Source organism: Notamacropus eugenii, chromosome 5, assembly GCF_028372415.1.
Source record: "Notamacropus eugenii isolate mMacEug1 chromosome 5, mMacEug1.pri_v2, whole genome shotgun sequence".
In the NCBI taxonomy this organism is placed as follows: domain Eukaryota; kingdom Metazoa; phylum Chordata; class Mammalia; order Diprotodontia; family Macropodidae; genus Notamacropus; species Notamacropus eugenii.
In genome coordinates this window covers 36,348,696-36,354,678 of record NC_092876.1, presented here as the reverse complement: position 1 = coordinate 36,354,678, position 5,983 = coordinate 36,348,696, and positions in this window count along the sequence as shown.

The following is a 5,983-nucleotide window of genomic DNA, read 5'->3' as shown; positions in this document are numbered from 1 at the left end:
CTTCACCTCCTATCACTCAGATGCCTTCAGCCACTTTCTCCTCTATGCCTGTCTCACGTGATGAAGTGACCTTACTCTGTAACACAAACAATCCCTTCCATCCTGTCTCCTCCAGCAGATTGCCCCCTCCGTCATCCCCACTCTTTCACTTTTTTTCAAGGGATTTTTAAATTCCTTCCCTCTCTACTGGCTCCTTCCCTACGGTCTATAAATATGCCCATCTGGAAAAAACCCTCACTTGATCCTTTTGCCCCTACTCTCATCTTAAAAAAAACTCTTCTGCCTTTTGTAACTAAACCCCTTGAAAAGGTCCCATAGGTACCTCCACTCTCTTTTTAATCCCTTATAACTCAGCTTCTGACCTTAACCTTCCACCAAAATTGCTCTCTAAAAAGTGGCCAGTGATCTCTTAGTTGCCAAATCCAATAACCTTTTCTGAACCCTCATTCTCCTTGAACTTTCTGCAGCCTTTGATACTGTGGATCACTCTCCCTTCCTTGATAATCTCTTCTCTCTAGGTTTGGGGAACGTACCCCTCTCTCTCTCTCTCTCTCTCTCTCTCTCTCTCTCTCTCTCTCTCTCTCTCTCTCTCTCTCTCTCTCTCTCTCTCTCCTTCCCTCCCTCCCCCCTCTAACCCTCTGCTCCCTCTCTATCTCCTTTGCTGGATCCTCCTCCAGATCATGCCCTGTGACCTAAGGTGTTCCTTAGGGTTCTGTCCTGGGTTCTCTTCTCCCTCTACACTACTTCACTTGGTGACATCATCTGTTCCCATGGACTAATTATTAAGTTTACACTCATAATTCTCAAATCTACCTATCTTAAACTCCTAAACTCTCTGCTGACCTCCAATCTCACATCTTCAACTGCCTTTTAAACATCTTGAACTGGATGACCAGTAGACATCTTAAACTCAATATATCCAAAACTGAACTTATTATCTTTCTCTTTCTGTCCCCCCTCTACTTCCCTGTTACTGCAGAGAGCAACACCCTCCTCCTGGCCCTCCAGACTTATAACCTAGTCATCCAGGACTCCTCACCATCTCTCATCTCCCATATCCAAGCTGCTGCCAAGGCCTGTTGATTTCACCTTTACTGCATCTCTCCAATATGCCACCTTCTCTCCTCTGACACTGCCTCCACTCTGGTGCAGACCTTGGATTGTTGCAATAATTGCCAGCAGGTCTGCCTGCCTCAGGTCTCTCCCCACTCCAATTCATCCTCCATTCAGTGACCAAAGGGATTTTCCTGAAGCACAAGTCTGTCACCCTCTACTCAATAAACTCTAGTGGTTCCCTGTTACTTCCAGGGTCAAACACAAAACACTCTGTTTGGGCATTTTCTTTGGCTTTTCCCCATGCCTGGAATGCCCTCCCTCCTCAGCTCTGCTCCTCCCTTCCCTGACTTCTTTTAAGTCCCAACTAAAATCCCGCCTTCTCCAGCAAGCCTTCCCCAACCCCTCTTGTGGCAGTGACTTCTCTCTCTTAATTATATTCTGTTTATCCTGTATAGAGGTTATTTTGTATATATTTGTTTGTAGTTTGTCTCCCCCATTAGGTTGTGAGCTTCTTGAGGGCAGGGCCTGTCTTTGTCTCTTTTTGTATCCCCAGCACAATCAGCACAATGCCTGGCACTGTAGGCTTTTTATAGATGTTCACTGATTGATACTGATCAACTGATCCTCTCCTCTCACTCTTCTAAATCTTTCGCAATCTGACTTCTGAAACACTTAACTGAAACTGCTCTACAAAATTGCCATTGCTCTCTTAGTTGACAAATCTGATGACCTCTTCTCCATCTTCATTCTTCACGACTGCTCTGCAGCTCGGCACTATTGACCATCCCTCTCCTGCATCCTGTCTTCTCCCTAAATTTTATTTTCTTTGCTCTCTCCTGGTTCTCCCCTACCTATCTGACCATTCCCTTTACAATATCTTTTGTTACACCATTATCCATGCCAAGTCTACTAATGGCAGGTATACTCCCAAAGTCCTTCCTTGGGATCTCTTCTTTATCTTCTCTATATTCTCACTCAGTGACCTCATTAACTCCCATGGGTTCAATTACCACCTCTATACTGATGAATCTCAAATCTACATATTCAGTCCTAAGAATATCACCTCTCTCTCCTAATAATATCATCAACCATCTATTGGACATTTTCCAGAGGATATCCAAACTCAACATGTTCAAAACTGAACTCATCATCTTTCCCCTCAAACCTACTCCCCTTCTGAACTTCCCTGTTAGTGCTGAGGGTATTCCTATTCCTCCAGTTACCCAGGATCCCTTTAGTGTAATCTTCCATTTCTCACCCTCTCCCTCATGCCATACATCCAATCATTAAATCTTACTGTTTCTGACTCTACCTCTCTCCCGTGTGTCCCCTAATTACCACTAACAGAAGAACCAGCCTAGTTCAGGTCCTCCTTATGTCTTGCCAAGATTATTGTGACAGCATTCGATCTGGTCTCCTTGTCTCCTTTCCCTACTCAGATCCATCCCCCCCATTTCTGCCTCTGAAGTCAATTTCCTAAAGCATCCATCTGACCACATCATCCCCTACTCAATAACTCCAGTGGTTCTCTGTTACTTTATGATCAAATATAAACTTCCAGTCATTTAAAGTCTTTCATAAGCTGGCCCTTTTCTTCTACCTTTCCAGGCTTCTTATACTTTGCTCCCCTTCATGAATTCAACATACATTACTGTTCTGCCAACCTATTACTTCTTCTCCCACCTCCATGTTTTTGCCCCATTCCCTGTGCCTGGAATGCAATCCCTCTTTACCTTTTGGAATCTCTGGTTTCCTTAATGATTCATCTGAAATACCACCTTCTTCATGAACCTCTTCCTGATTCCCCCAGCTGCTCATGTTCCCATCACACACCAAATATTTCATGTAATGGCACAATGTCCTGTGGAGTTACTAGAGGGGACCTTGGAATTCTGAGGTTGTCACCCTCTGGGGACCTCACCTGCCAACGTGAATGAAGGCTGGGAGGGTAGCTTCAGAGTATTTCTGCATTTGCAATATTTTTTTTTAAAAGATGAGATCTTTATTTCCATCATACAAACAAAAAATTATAAAATGTTTTTCATAGTGAGTGGGATAGACTTAGTGAAGACTCCTCAGATTGTAATTTTTCTCCCAGGGGTGAGGTAAGGCCTAAAGGCTCAAGGTTACAATATTTTTAGAATAGAATAGTTCCATATAAGGATATAAAACTGTGTAGTGTATTAGGGTCTCAATGATTGGACAAAACTTACATAATTCCTCGATGTCTTCATTTCAAAAGGGATTGGTTAGATTTCGTGTCTAGAATGTAAGACCACATTCTCAGCTAATGAGGATAATGGTCAGTGGGGGGAGGAGGGACTTGCATTAGGGTCTATATAAATCACTGCCCTTTTCTTTGTCTTCGGCTTTCCTACTCCTACAGGTAGGCCCCGCTTCTCGAGAATGGAATAAATCACTTTTCTGTCATCACTTTGAGAGGCCTCTGAGTAATTGATTTATGTAGGGACCTGAGCCATCCCACACAATAGGCTCTAAACCCAATAATTGATATGACAGACCTCAGTTTCTTCATCCACAAAATGAGGAAGTTGGACTAGCTGACCTCTAAATCCCTTTCTATCTCCAAATCTGTGGCCTTATTAACTTTAAATTAGTTAATTGCTTATTTTATATTTTGAGCTTCTGTGATTTCTGGAAATGTAGCCCAGATTCAGTGAAGCTTTAAAAATCACCTGACCAAAACTGACATAGAGAGCTTTATGGATGCTTTATGCTCAGACTAAGAATCCCAGGATGGGTTTACCGGGACCACAATAACTGGGCTTCAGGAATTTATGTATTTCTTGAGTGCCAACTATGGGCTCAGTCCTATGCCAAGCATTGTAGGGAAGCCAGGAGAAATAGGATCCAGGAGTTCTGCCTCCTAAGAACTTGCCCTCCCCTAGGACACCAGAAACAAGGGGAAATGATGCAAGACAGAATATAGCTAAATTGTGTGCTACAGATTTATCAGTGCTATAAAAGCTAAGGAAAGTTGTAGTGGTCAGGAAAGACCGATTTAGGCTAAATGGCAGGGAAAATCTTCACAAGGAATCAAGTTATCTGGAAGAGGAATCGTCTGTTTTGTAAGGTAGTGAGTTCCCCATCACTAGGGTGAAGCTCCCCTTCACATCAAGTGATGACTGGATAACTCCTAGAGATTTTGAAGAGGGGATTACCCCACAGGTCAAGATGGACTAGATGACCTAAGGGATCTTTCTTAACTCTCAAGCTCTGTGATTGTGTGTCTCAGGTTAAGGAGTTTAGGCTTGGAAGATCATGAGATCTTGACCCTAGATTGGGATCAGAGAGACAAAAATCCTTCTTTTTACATGAGAGAAAACTGATGCCCAAAGAAGTAAAGGAATTTGTCTATTGCTACTCCAGCAGAGTAGCCACTTCAGAAAAATCAGAGGGGAAGTCGCCTACTTTTCAAGTGTGTTTTTATCAAGGACGTTGGGAGACCTGGACTAAGGCTTGGGCTGGGGGGCTATATTAGCAAGCGCCCTAGCACACCCAGAATGGCCTGCTAGCACAACTTCTTTGGTCTGCTTTATAAAGGAAAGACAACTTCAAAGGGGTTAACAATCCTTCTTTAATTAAACATATGTAAGTCAATCACTGGTTTGGGGAAAGGTCAACACCCTGAACATAGAGAAAATATAAGCAGAGAAATCAGCATAAAGATGAACAGACAGGGCTCCTACTGTCTGAACAAAGTACTACAACCACCTATGTACACTACCAGATGGGGGAGCACCAACAACATCTAAGTAGTGGGGTGGGCAGGCAGTTCTTAACAAACAGCTGCTCAGAGTCCCATCCAGGGAATCAAAAGGTCCTTCTCATAAGTGAAACCCCCAAAGCAAATACCAACTTCCCAGTATATATAACAAAGATTCAGCTCGTGATGGGCTCAGAACCAATATTATGTGACTCAGTATAGTTGTAAATCATCAGGGTTCAAAGGAGATCAATCCTCTGGATGTCTTCAATGAGTCTAGGAACCTGAACTCCAGAAAGAAAACAACAAAAAATCCCATTTTGCTGGGGCCTCCTTATGTCCTGTGACTAGATCTAACATCAAACAAGCAACAAAACCTGACCCTGACCTGGGCTGAGTGTCACTCTCAGATCAGACTGAATACTTGTCTCCCCCCACAAAATGATAGTACCTGTCTGACCTCTGACAAGTGCCTACATCTTCTTGGACTTCAGCTTCCTCATCTGTAATTTGAGGGCATCTGGATAGATGGCCTCTGACGTCCCTTGCTGCTCTAAATCTGTGATGTTATGACCTTTGGTCCCTCTAAGATTGTTTAACTGTACCTGGATCTCCAGCAATGTGGTTAGGAAGGCCAAGGACCAGGGGAAACTACTATGCAATTTATAAGGCACCTAGTCTAAGAGCACTGGCCCTCTCTTTCCCCCTGGGTCCTGGTCCTGACTTCTTCAGGACCAGAGTCATAACTTGTACTTTTGTCCATAAAATTAGCTTGGACCAAGTGCACAAAAGGTACCTTCACTAAAGGATGGGAAGAGAGGCCATTGGAAGTGGGCAGAAGGTACTCTTTAGGGAAGGGTAAGAGATCCTGGGATCTGTTGCAAGGGAAGTTGCCCACCTGTTTCCCCCTCTCATTTTACAGGGGAGGAAACAGAGGCCCAAAGTTAGCAGCAGCAAAAGGACTGTAACCTAGAGCTTTTGAGTTGGAGTTCAGGTGTCAGTCCCACTGTTGAGATTAGGTTTCTCTTAGGGGAACAGGGTCCTAGACCATCTAGAGTAGAGGCTCTTGGTCGCATGAATGAAGGGTGGAGGCATACCTAGGTGCCTCTTTACAGAAGTCAAGGAGAAGGGCAAGAAAAGACCCCCAGATCTCACATCCCTTCCCCGGCTTTGCCTTGCCTTAAGTCATTCATCCAGGGT